Below are 14,592 nucleotides of genomic sequence, written 5' to 3'. Positions count from 1 at the left end.
GTCTCGTGACAAGCTTTTATTATAATATTAATTGTATAATATATTGAGGTTATAACTTAATAGTTAGAATTTTTAAGGGAAAATTTATTTTCTTCTTTTTAAAGTATTTAAATAAAAGCTTTTTTTCAAAAAGTTTTTTGCTTATAATTTATTTTTTGTTTTTTAGTTAAATCTCTGACTAGATTTCTTAAGTCTGCTTGATTGTAGTTTGTTTTGTTTCAAGAATTTGTTAAAATCTGATTAACTTATTTTAAGTCTTTAAGGAATCGTACTTAATTCTACGACTAAAAAAATTAATATCACCTTACAAAAATGACCGGATACAGGTCAGGACAGGACACGACAGGACACGACAGGAGACGGACACGACACGTTACGTCATGTTACAAATCGACATGATACGACACGAAACGGCACGACAGGAAACGACATGACTTTTCAATTTACTCTCAATACCCTTTTTGTTTGATACCCATATTGCAGAAGCGCTTTTAAAATAACTATATTCCCCTATCTTAGATGATCCGCCATATTGGATGTAGAATGACATTACATTCGTTTTCGAGTTACTCTCAAAAAGCCCTTTCATTTAATATCCATATTGTAGAACTGCATAGGAAATAATTATTTCAAATTTAGTTTGCAATAATCTTGGATGGTCGGCCATATTGGATTTAGAGTGATGTCACATACAATATCATGTATTGTCATCCAAACTAAAGGTGCCTGCAAAATTTCAGCTCGATCCGTGAAATATATCTACTCCAAAATTGAATTCCAAGATTTCACCCGAACATACATACTTACATACATACAGAGCAAGTTAAATAAAAGCTTTTAAAAATAGCAGCTTTTATTTCATTCAGAATGAAATCTGACCCAGTTTCATTATTATTTATTATTCAATTAAAAGCGATTAACTTTCAGCGCCAGTTAGCGACAGCGGTAAAAATAGTTTAATATAAAGGACGGCTCTTTGAAAGCATGTCAGTCACATTTGTTTTTATTTTCAAGAGAAAATATACATAAAATGAGTCGGAGCCTGTCAAATGCTTGCCTGTCAAATGTGTTAAGTAGTATTGCGCCAAGTGCCAACATGCGCCACCAAGCGCGAACGGAAAGAGGTCGTACTAAATTATCTAGGATCGACGTCGATTGTGCATTTTATAGACAAATTCACGATAATCTACCAAAACCTAACGTGAAGAGAGACCAAGGCCAAAGGTAAAGTTGTTTTGGTATTAGGAACTGTGTACTGTTTCTACACTTTAGTTGCTCTAGTTTTCTACCGTTGAAAGAATAGATTATCTTTATACCGAGGCTATTGCGACTGTCGATGATAATCACAATTTTACATTTCCCGTAACCCCACGATTGAACTATCGGCGAGCGTCATTTGCGGTTCCGTACAATTCGTGTGCGGGTAGAATTGAAATCGGAAATTGCTTTTATAATGTTATGCATAAAATTCCTATCTGTCACGTTTTGGACGCGGTTGGATATATTACGCCACTGACAAGTCAGAATGTTGGATCCATGTAAACCCATAATATTGTAACACCTATAAAAACCACATTTCATGCAATAAAAATAATATTCTATTCTACTTTGCGGATATCTAGTACACAAGGTTCTAAATTAATCCATACTAATATTATAAATGCAAAAGTGTATGTCTGTCTGTCCGCTACCTCTTCACGCCCAAACCGCTGAATAGATTTTGCTGAAATTTGGCATGCAGATACTTCGAGTCCCGGAAAAGGACCAAGCATAGTTTTTATCCCGGAGAAATTTAGGGTGCCCGCGCGATAAACTATTTTTGGCGCAACGGAGGCAAGAGCGTAATCTTTAGTTTAATATTACTAGCTATTTGACCGAGCTTTGCTCGGTATTCGATAAAACACGAATAAAATGACATTTTATAAAAATGATTTCTAGCTAGATAGATTTATCGCCCCCGAAATCCCCTATATACTAAACTAGCTGTTGCCCGCGACTTCGTCCGCGTAAACTTCAGTTTATAGCGCGCGATGTCAACAAAATTGGTGTCAAAAGCTTTTATAAAAAATCCCTGGTACCCCTTAAATCAAAACAGCTGTGCAGTGTGCACATAGTATTTCAATTTTTTTAATTAAACTTTATTTAAGTTATTTAGCCCCCCAATTACACAACTTTACCCATAAACTATTTATCATTGATAGGTTTAAGGTTACGTCACTGCATGGATAAAGTACTGATTTACAATTAACGTAAAAAAGAAATAACAATCGTAAAAGACTGAATGTGAGATAATACCACCTCTTATAGAAAGACTTTTGGGCAAGCGTTAGCGCGATGTAGGAGACGCACGGCGCCATCTATTATGAATTTTTGGAACTAACTTAATTTGAACAAATTTACACATTTTCACCCCCTTATAACGCTTTTTTCCAGTAAAATAGTAGCCTATGTTCTTTCTCAGGCTGTAGACTATCTGTATATAAAATTTCATTACAATCGGTTCGGTAGTTTTGGCGTGAAAGCGAGACAGACAGACAGAGATACTTTACGCATTTATAATATTAGTATAGATTTCATGAAAATCGTTGGAGCCGATTCCGAGATTACAATATGCATATATACAAGCTCGTTTAAAGATATAATATAAGATAAATAAAACAAAGAAAATGCTACCAATTTAAATGCCACTTCTGACCATGCAATAGACAAAAACGGAAATTTTACGCATAGTTAAAGCCGATGATGCAATTTGGCTGAAATTAGGTATGCAAATACTTTAACTCTCGGGAAAGGCATAGGAAAATTTTCATTGCAAAAAAATTAACCGAACCGATTTTTTAACGAGATTAATAAATTAATATAATACTCCTACCACTTATTAAAATGCGGCAAAACTGCTGATCCCACTTTGAGGTCGTAATAAATATGTTTGTGAATTTAACTACTTACATTAAAAGTTTTAAACACGTTTCAAACAACGAAACAAGTAGGTACCTAATATGATTGTCGAAAATAAATATTATGTACTTCTAATACCTACAAGCTTATATACTAGCTTAAGAATCATGAGTTTTACAGTTGATTTAGTATATTTTTTAATCGCTAATTGTTGACTTTAAATGGAGGATATTATTCCGCCGTATAATATACCTATGTTTTTGCTTAATTAATACAACATAATATAATATTTTAACAGAGCTATTTTTAGAACCCTCATCGTTTAACAGACGTTTCGTCTGTTAAACTTATAAGGGTATACCGTATAGCACGCATGACGCACATAATATTATACGTACTTACTTATTATTTATTCAGCAATAAATGTAGTCAAAGAAAGTTCCTTTGAAAGCTGTTATTTTTAACTATAATCCATATTTCCATACTATAACAATATTATAAATGCGAAAGTGTGTCTGTCTGTAGCCTCTTCGCGCCGCTGAACCGATTTTACTGAAATTTGGTACATGGAGATACTTTAAGTCCCAGGAAAGGAAATAGGATACTTTTTGTCTTGGAAAAAGGTACGGTTCTCGCGCAATAAACGAATGCTGCGGGCGTCGTCTAAAGCATAATAAAACTCTTTCCTATCGCACTTTTAGTATAAGTATAACTCAGCCGAGACTAGACCACTAAATCCCCCCACCCGCCCTTTACTCTAACTTAAAACGTCAGGCATTTCGTCAAATTTTGTTGTACTGTATATCATTTAAAAATACTCTGCCACAACAATGGCCGCTAGTTCGCCATTACGAAACTGGGCCGAAGCGTTTATTAGATCTCGCTTTGACGCGGATCTTTGAAAAAAAAAGTGAAAAAAAAACCTTTGATTGTCGTTCAAAACACGTCAACGACCAATTTCACGTTTTGTTATTTAAATTACCAACCGTAGAGTAACAATTATAGCTGAGAGTAGTAACTAGTAATTTACGTCATAATGTTGTGTGGTTTTGTTTTGTGATGGTATTCAGTTAAAAATAAATATTTCTGAAGAAATTGGTTTTCATTTATTTAGGTTTTTTAGTACTTTTCGGGTTCCACATCGAGTGGTGAAAATACTTAACACCCAACGTCCGTCTCTCTATCGGCTAGGCTGTATATCGAGAACTGTGATAGAAAGAATGTCTCCTGAAAATACATATTTATTGCGCAGCTGTAACAATAAATGAAGAATAAAATTAATATTAGGAGGTTTTCAATACACTAAAAGTGTTTCAGGTGTTGCCAAATAAACTTAAGGCGCCCGTTTGAGCTTTGACTTGCACGAGACTCGGGTTTCAGTTTTAAAATTTTGCAAAATATATGCAATATAATAAGATAAATACATACGGTCTATCAATTTATAAAGATTATATAGTAGACTGTAAAATAAAACATTTATTCAGCACTAACTGCTACTTGTAGATGTCTACATAAAATATCTGAACTACACACTATGTATCGTGAGATGTATTGCACCAAGTTATTCGCAGACTAAAATAAATATTTCTGACAAGCCCCAAGATAAATAACTCGTTACAAGTTTCTAGACTACAGTCAATACTTTTATAATCTTGTATCTGTGCTAAAGGTTAATTAGTCCCCCTGGCCTTTACTAATAAAAAAATATATACATGTGAAGGGCCCCACACATTAACAGTTCGCCGGTAGGCCGCCGCCTGGCAGTTAATCGGAAAAGACTCACAGTTCCCCTGACGATTTTGTAGATTTTGTATCGACTGTCAGGCAGCCTGCCGACCAGAGCCTGCAGGCGGACTGGTAATGTGTGGGACCCTTGACTCTCAGGGACTGCCACGGTAAAGCTATTGCATAGCATTTTTTATCAACTCAATATGTATTTTATAATTCCATTCCGTTCTAGAGTTCATAAAGAAAATTGCGCTTTAGAATGGAGGAAAGCGTCGCCACGAACGCTGTTATCTTTAGTATTATTTTACTGCGGTGTGTCTGTGAGAATCCATATCATTTATGTCATAATATGTGGTATAAGAGACCTGTCAAAGGTGAAATAACTACGAACAACCTATAATATCTCCTGGTTATTATAATATTATTATTTATATATAATAGTTCAGCGGTGCTATGAGATCACAATTCACAGTATACTACTAGTTGTTCACCGTAATTTCTACGCGCCAAAAAAAACCCACATAAAACGTACATTTTCCTGCGACACAAAGTAGGCCGTGTCCTTTCCTGAGGTATAGTATCTAAGACTAATAATATTATTTGTGCCAAGTTTCATCAAAATCGATCCAGCCGTTGAATTCTGAAATGTAACTAAGGGAAATAGGAATTTAATATGGTATGATACTACCACAGCCTATATTAGCCTACATTTTAGCCGTGTCCATGAAATAAATTTCGCTCAACACAGAGACAAATTTTACGCCCATTCGACTTGTGCCATATAATAATTTATTTAGCCCGTATAACATCAAAGTATAATGCCCTGGAATAGCGTCTGAGGTGCGATCGATATCGTTAGCCTAGTTTTAAGCACCTTCTAAAATATGTATCATTATTTACACAGCGAGCTTCACAATTTACTAACATAAAAGCCACATTGTGCCAAAATGGATTGCTATGATTGCCGCCAAGATTGCGAAGCTTTTTTACAGCATGAACAAACGATGATGATCATGGACAATAGGACAATCATATTCTAATATATCGCAATTGCTAGTATCAGAGAGGCAGCAAAATATAGAGCCTCTGTCAATTTACTCACAAGTTTATTTGAGTATGTAGGTATATTATTACCACTGAAACTCCTGTGACGTCAAGATTGACAGCGGTAACCAACTACGATTTTAGCGACCTGTAGGGAAAGGCCAAGTGTCGGGGCCCTTTAGAAAAAGTTACTAATTTAAAATACACGTATAAATACAGGAATCAGGGCCCATGTTCTATGCTATGACAACTACACTAATAGTGTAGTTTCATGTGAAATCACAACACAGCCGGTCCGATGACTCACTACATGTCACCGGCTTTTCATGAAAATGTATGTAAAAAGGCTGACTCATAACTTTTTCACGAAAAGCTTTATCATATTGTACGATCCGATACAAACATTATTAATTACTTATTGCATGTATGGTGGGCAAGTAGGATGTATATGCTTATAAATACTTATAATATGACTTTCATAGTAAGTATATACATTTATAGATTATAAATTATAATACTACATTCGGACAAAATGGAAGGTGGAAGAATGGAAGTCTAACGTAGTATAGTGTACTAAATATCCTATTGAGTCAAATAAAAGTTTATTTATTTAACATCGCAAATAGCGTTGTTGTTCTATTGTATCGATATCGTCATCTCATATCGGATCGGATACAATAAAATCCCGCACTAAACGCTCACCGGTCGTTTCTCTTTCTCGCTACCATAAACAGTTACGATTAAACGATAAAGTGAACATCGTAATGCGAGTCTCATATGTACGAGTGCCGTCAATAAACACGAACCACGAAGCCCTATAATTAAGGTATTCATTATTCAATGAGGTGCAGACACGAGCACAACCTAAACTAGGTTATATCTATTAAATAGACTAAAAAAGGTAATCTTTTTGTATGTTTGTATGTTCGCAAATTTCTCATTTTCATTTTCATAAATAAAATAAAAATTTAAGGGGCTAATAAAAATTTGGCTCCCATACAAAAACACAATTTTTGGCCTTTTTTGACCTATATGTATTAATGATAGCAACATGTAGGTACTTGAATTTTTCACACAATCCTTAGTTTTAAGTGTTCTTTAATGTTTAATAATACATAATAATATGAATATAAAATAAAAAAAATTAAGTTTCATTCGTGTTTGCTGAATTTCGTAAAGCGGGTCATAAAGGTCCCGTCATTTGGTTTAAAGCGTTTTCAATCCGGAAATTTTGATATCAAAGATGCACGTTGCTCTGGTTGCCCTGTTACGGACAAAACTGATGATGACAAAATATAGGGTTCCGTAGTACCGCTAGTTTTTTAAAATGTTTGTATGGTCAATGAATAATAATAATAATATCTATGGATGCTCCACACCACGTCAGTCTAGCCCCGTGGTAAGTACCTGAAGGACTTGCGTTACGGGTACCAGACAACGGAAATATATTTAATACTTTTTATACTATACATATTTTTAAGATTTTTATTATATGATACACATATTTAATACACAGCTATGACCCAGGAACTTTGAAAACTTTTTTTTGTTCCGTCGGCGGGATTCGAACCCGCGACCCCCGGCTTGAGCTACCAACAGCCCACCAACTGAGCCACAGAGATCGTCGTCGACCATTGGGCGATCTTTAGTAATCTCTAGTAAAAAAAAAAATATTATTATTTAGAATACCTACATAACTTACACATAAGTGCATAGTAAGCCATCCCACCAAATTAATCCATACTAAGTCTCGAAAGTGTGTCTGTTATCTCACGCCCATAAAACTTGACATTAAGTACTTTTAGTTCGAGAAAGGACAAAGAAAGGAAAAAAATACATGTATTTTAAGTACTTTTAGTTCGAGAAAGGACAAAGAAAGGAAAAAAATAAATGTATTATATTATGGCTGTATGCTCGGCAATATTCATAGACCATACTAATTTTATTTAAAATGCGAAAGTGTGGCTGTCTGTCTCTTACCTCTTCAGGCCCAAACAGCTGAGCTGATTTTGCTGAAATTTGGTATGGCGATACTTTCAGTCCCGGCAGAATGTACGGTTCCTGCGCGATAAATTAATGATGGCGCAACGGAGTTGCGGGCGTCATCTAGATTTGTAAAACATGTATATGCAAAAATCTCGACTGCGCTGTACGGTGTACCCAGTGTCATTTTACGATAAGGATGAATCTAAAGATACATCTTAAGCCCAGCCGTTTATGCCATAGAACGTTCTAAATATTCATGTAACAAACATAACCCTCCTGGCACCACAAACTGAATCCCGGACGCTTATCAAATATTCCCAACAAAAACTGTCTACTATTGTCCCAAACTTTTTCTATTCGTTTCAACTTACTGAATACGTAAATCATAAAACTACAAACCTTTTCTATAGAAATTCCATGGCGTTTATATGGCGCATATAATGGGGAAAATGACTAATAAATAGTGCGAACATTGCCCACACGAGTGACGTCACTAATGTCGTTATTACATAGGGTTGCCATCACCCAAATTCCCTTCGCCGGTCAGGCACGACAAAATTCCTGGTCATTTGGCCGAAATGTGGTTATTTCCCCGGACACCTCACAGTATTTAGGTACGATATCGTCTTGCCAATTTTTGCTTTTCCAACAACAATTTGTAAAAATCTGACGTCCGTGCAAGAAACCGTGTGTATGCTTAGCGAGTTTTTATCTTTCGTTTATTGCTGCATAACTTAAAAGGTAAAATTTCTCTCATCAAAAGTGTTTGGATTTCACCCGGACGCTTTTCAAAAAACTCGCCGGACGCCCTTTAAACTAGGACAAATCCGGGGAAATCCGGACGGATGGCAACCCTATTATTACATCATATCGTTGACAACAAAATCCTATTGAAACTTACAACGTAGAAGCTGAAGATTAGTTTACAATGAGATTTGATACGACACGTAATTTTTAAGACATCCATACTAATATTATAAATGCGGAGGTGTGTCTGTCAGTCTGTCAGTTACCTCTTTTTACACACAAACCGCTGAACCGATTTTGCTGACATTGAGTCCCGGGAAAGAACAATAGGATAATTTTAGCCCCAGAAAAATGGTTTCCACGCGACTTGACAAACGTCTTTTTGTTGTCTTATAATTAAACTTCATAACTTCATATAACATGAAGATGAGCATGAAACTGAAACTTTTATTTATTGGCTATTGCGCACCAACTTGGGCAATAACTCTTTTTATAAACGAAACATGCCGCCCACATTATGATTTAAAGGTCACCAAAGCTCAGCATATTTGTATAATACTACTACTACTACTTAACCAAATGAAAAGACCAAATGTCAAGTAGTAATTAAAAGAAACACACTAATGACTAACATATTACTGGGTCAAGTTTACTTTACAAAATGAATTGGAATTGAGTCTAGGAGCTATTATTATCGTCATAAGATTTTCAAATAAGTACTATTATCTATATAACAAAAAATTGAAATCGACTTCCAAGGTAAAAACAATAAGAATATTAACTAAAAAGTATTAAATAATTGTTGCTCTAATAGTGCCTTTTCCAGAATTCGTCTAAATCCCAACTATTTCTGTACATATTATAGTCTTCACTACTTTGAAGTCGGTACCAGCTAATTAAACCATGACTACAGTCAATGTCAGAATATCTGAAATATTTGGGACTGGTACCGACTTCAAAGTAGTGAAGACTATAATATGTACAGAAATAGTTGGGATTTTGACGAATTAAGGAAAAGGCACTATTAGAGCAAGAATTATTTAATACTTTTTAGTTAATATTCTTATTGTTTTTACCTTGGAAGTCGGTTTTAATTTTTTGTTAAAAAATAATAATTTCACTCTTTTTAGTTATTTATATAATGGTAAATACATAAGTGTCAGTTGTAGATAGATATGATTTAGGTATGAAACTATCACATCTATTAACTGTAAGTACTTAAACTTGAATTACGTTGAATAAAATTTACATAGTAGCATATTATTATGCTTTCAGTTCTTAAAACAACAATGAAACCAAAGAGTCAGAAGTTCTATAAGCACTTTCGGAACCATACCCGAGGCAAAATCTTACTTGGTAGCGTATGCTTAGATTACCTCTAACTAAATCGAAATCACTATAATATTGTTTCCTTATAAATTTTGAGGAACTGCCTATGTAACACACGGATATCATTATCAAATTGCCATCTTAGTAACCGTAGTACCAAAGTGGTATAATAATATACTTTAAAAGAACAAAATAATTTTCTAAATCATGTATAATGCTGGTTAATAATGTAGGAACTTAAGTTTGCTTTTCAGCCCTGGATACAATATTTTATGATTTTTTAATTAGCCTATACTGTCCTACTGCTGGGCAAAGCCCTTTCACTCTTTTTAGTTATTCACAAGACAAGGCTTTATGCGTAGATAATCACTACGAATATTAACTATCCATATTATAATACTGTAAGCAAAATTGTGGTAAATGCTTGGAGTTATCTAAGCGATGCTGCAATTTCCAAATTTTCATCTTTAAAGGTTCAGGAGTCTGTTCAGTGCCATTGGACCAAGAGACACCTTCGTATGAAATTTCTCTTATTTGTAACATATGTTTAAGTTACTAGAAACAACATTTTAACCACTATGAGTGTTTTGATAAATTTCAAGGATTTCCCTCGATTGCTCATAGATCCCATCATCAGCTCACCACTTTCGTAATTGTCATACAAAATTAAGATTATATCCTATACAACATACTAGAATTTTGAAAATGGGTCCACAAACAGCGAAATAATCATCAAAAACATCTGCTCCGATGTAAATATCATGGAAAGTACCAACAATTGGGTCTTGGTGTGATGACCCATGGTATAATTATGATTGTGATGATGAGGATCAATCGAATTGATGTGTTGGCTTATGCTTTCAGTTGTTTAAACGACGCCGAAATCCCCGAACCTGTATCTATAAGGATTCAAAAGTTCTGTACGGTACCTTCGGATCCAGGGTATAACCTGATGCGAAATCTTACTTTTTGGTAGCATTTACCTCGAATGCTTCAGAAAAAATCGAAATCACTATATGTTTCCATACAAATTTCAAGGAGTATATATATATATATATATATATATATATATATATATATATATATATATATATATATATATATATATATATACAGACGAACATATAACCTCCTTCTTTTTGGAAGTCGGTTAAAAACTGAATTTTCGCAGACGAATTCCATTTCGACCTAACACCAGTGTTAAATTCCATAATGAGGTCAAAAACTACCGGTCCATATCTTTAGAAATTCAATTCCCACTATAAACTTTCAACTATAAAGTGGTATTACGTTGTCCCGCTGAGCCTTAGGTCGAGGTCGAGGTCATAATAATATAATGTCTCTGCGGCGGAGGTCTTATAAAACTGCTTTTATAATTTTCGATCTTATCACTATATAAATAAGGTCCAAGTGGTACAGCGCACCTGTGCATGAGGATGCAATTTTGTGGGGGTCATTTTAAACTCTAATGACATAGTTATGGGGTCGAAATTTTAAAATAAAATTGCGCTAGCTGCGCTATAGCTGTAACTTTTCAATGGACTAACCCTACGAATAATAAAAACTATATTCGTAGGACTAACCATTGAAATGTTACAATGGACCGAATACTACATTTATTAGAGGACGCAATTTTATTTTTGGGATATGTTGAGGGGTCAATAGAAGCTTAACCTCAAGTTTGTGGGGCCGCCATCTTAAAAAAGTGATGACAACACTATTTTCGCGATATTTCGAAAACTATACGTCTTAAAACTAACTTTATACTTGCCCTAAATTAAAAGTTGAAAAAGTTATGAGCAAAAAAGTGAGTTTTTTTTTATGATTTTCCTTTTGCTCTTTTTAGCTTTGTTCAATACATTTTACAAAAAAAAAATCCTCAAACCTATCCTGTAGATGACCTTTTGAGAAAAAGATCCCCCATCCCCCGAGATCTCATGAAATTAATTTTCTGCAGACGCAGAGGAAACTGGAAGCATGTGTGGCTGCAGAAAAGCAGGCCTGAAAATGCTCTCCTTTATTCTGGGATCTTTTCCTCAAAAAATGATCTACAAGATTGGTTTGAGGTAATTTTTTTTGTAGAGTATAATATTAAATAAAGTTAAAAAGCGATAAAAACACTTTTAAAAAAATCTTACTTATTTTCTTATAACTTTTTTTTTAATTTAGGGTGAAAAGTTATATCTTAAACTTATTTGTAGGCAAAATAATTTGCAACAAATTGTAATTCTATTTATCCCAAAAATAAAATTGCGTTATCTAACAAATGCAAAGCTCATTGTAAGTTCTAACATTTCAATGGACTAAGGGCGGATTCGACCAAACTGGAGTAAAATTTTACTCGAGTATAACTGTCTCCTAATCTAAGAGTAAGCTGGTTTTGCGTTTTTCCAACTTCTAATCCAAAAATGAGGTAATTACACGGGAGTAAATATTTACACGGGCTATTTTGGTGGAGTAAATATTAAACTGAGAATAGTTGCACAACAGGGTTCAACTGTCACGGTCGGTGTCATTGTGAACTATAATTGACATTTTATTTCATACTCTTTGAGTAACTTGGTAAAATGCAAACGATAATACCCTAGAGTAAATTAAAGGAGTAAAATTATTCTCATGATAGTTATACTCGTGTAACTTCAAGTTTGGTCGAATCGGGCCTAGTAGATTATTTTGCTCCATAGCTAACTTATAAGTTATAACTTATATAAGTTATAAACTCTAATTCAAACATTTTTATTCACAATATTTTTTTTCTAATACTTTCTGAACGTTAGTGTTACTGGTGTCTACCACTCGTTCGGGAACTGACCCGGCGAGAAGAACCGGCATAAGAAACTCGCACATATAGGGAGACCAAATTAATTATAATATTATGTATTTGTTATTTGGGTTACTGCCCCTTAAGTTAGAACTATCCCAATCTTTTTCAGACAAATGACTTCCAAAGTATTAGGACAAGAACGCTAGTATAGATTACAGTAAAAAAATATCGAACCGTACGGTCCTTTCCTGGGACCCATGAAGATGTATCAGACAGACACAAGCAGATTCGTATTTATAATATTAGTAGGTATGCAGGTACAAAACTAACATTGATATAATATTATGTACTACACTACATTTCATTACACTCTTGTTAGCAAAATAGCAACATCTACTTTTAAAGTCACTAATAACAAATACCAAGGACTTTAATCGCTAACATTTAAAAAGCTTACTATAAAATGCATATACCTACTTAAAAGCTTAGAAGCAGCTTAAATTGTTTGTAAAATATTAAAATGTTAGAAACTAATATATCAGCTAATAGGTACATTCTACGTAACGAGCGTTCATGTTATTTAAATAATAATCGGCCAAGTGTGAGTCGGACTCGCGCACGAAGGGTTCCGTACCGTACCGTTGTAAAGCAAAAATAGGTTAAAAATTGTGGTTTTTTTACGTAAAGGGTATTTTTATTTTTTTTATTTTATTTAAATATTATGAATAATTATTATTAAAGTACACATATAATAAAGGCGTCTGTGAAAATTTTAAGTGCCTGCCATTAAAGATATCGAGCAAAAAGGCCATAAAAAACGTTTCTTGTATGGGAGCCCCCCTTAAATATTAATTTTATTGTGTTTTTAGTACTTATTTGTTGTTATAGCGGCAACAGATATAAGTACACAATATGTGAAAATTTCAGAACTTCTAGCTATAGCAGTTCTTGAGATACAGCCTGGAGACATACAAACAGACAGACAGACAACGAAGTCTTAGTAGTAGGGTCTCGTTTTTACCCTTTGGGTAGGGAACCCTAAAAAGAAGGAAATATAGAAAATATGTATTTAGGTAAACTGTACTCGTCTCCAGGTAATAAAAATAGGCTTTTCCTAAAAATGGAACATAATATAAGTTGAGGCAAATAGCACGAAAACAACTTCGAAGAGAGCTAGTTTAGACATTTGTCCCGATCTGCCGAATATCCCGAAATTGACAAAGATAGCGTAACTACTTCTTAGTTCTTGTACTAAAATTTATTTCTGTAAAATGTACGTCGTAACTCGTAACTAATACGTTTTGGTTTGGTCAACAGCTATGGTGTGCTTCGTATCTTCTTTTAACCATTGGCATTTTGAGAAAGCGTACAGGACTAAAAGTCCGATTTCAAGCAGTGGACACACACAGCCTTCATAGTTCTAAGTATAGTCCGACTATTTTAAATACTCCCTCAGGAAGTATTATATAAAGGGGTGAGGAGTGTCACGATAATGGTCCCAATGCTAGCCGACTCGGAATTTTATATCAACAGAATTTCAAATGTCCCACCGCGATATCTAATGACTTTTTAAGCATCATCATCGTTAGCCCGATGCGATTGCTCTTCTATACTGATATTTTGAAGAGCTAGTGCTCTTGTATTGCGCACATACGCACTATAAAGTTACTCCTGTCATCAGACCCTTTATGATGCAAACAAACAGCCCCTATTTTTGCATCACATACGGTTTGAGTGACAGGAGGAAATTTATACGTGTGCAGTGTGCGCAATACAAGAGCACAACATCTTCCATTACTGTCATAATCTAGCGAAACGGATGATCGACACAACTAACCTCTCGACCACGCAGGACCAACTTTTACATGTCCGCCCGAAGCATGGATCATCTTTTTGACAATCAGGCAATTGGCCTGCACTGTCTTCAATTTTTTATTAAAAAAATGTTCTTCCAACATGAGAATCGTGCCAGGAGCTCTAAACTACTAGATTAGTGTCACTTATATATGTAGAAGCACCATGTATTGCATTATATGTACATTGTACATTATCAATAGACATACAGTCACATGACAATAACAAATACTGTCAGACGC

The 14,592-nt window shown here is 34.5% G+C and overlaps 1 protein-coding gene across 7 annotated transcripts in view; it reads right to left on the bottom strand.

Annotated features, from left to right (window-relative positions):
* The window catches only part of LOC121739025 (supervillin-like), a 246,601-nt gene that overhangs the window by 132,324 nt on the left and 99,685 nt on the right, over nucleotides 1-14,592 (bottom strand). The gene's annotated exons all lie outside the window — the stretch shown is intronic.

Source organism: Aricia agestis, chromosome Z (genome assembly GCF_905147365.1).
Source record: "Aricia agestis chromosome Z, ilAriAges1.1, whole genome shotgun sequence".
NCBI classification, from domain to species: Eukaryota; Metazoa; Arthropoda; class Insecta; order Lepidoptera; family Lycaenidae; genus Aricia; species Aricia agestis.
Note: the sequence above shows the minus strand (reverse complement) of the source record. Positions and strands in the feature narration are given on the sequence as shown.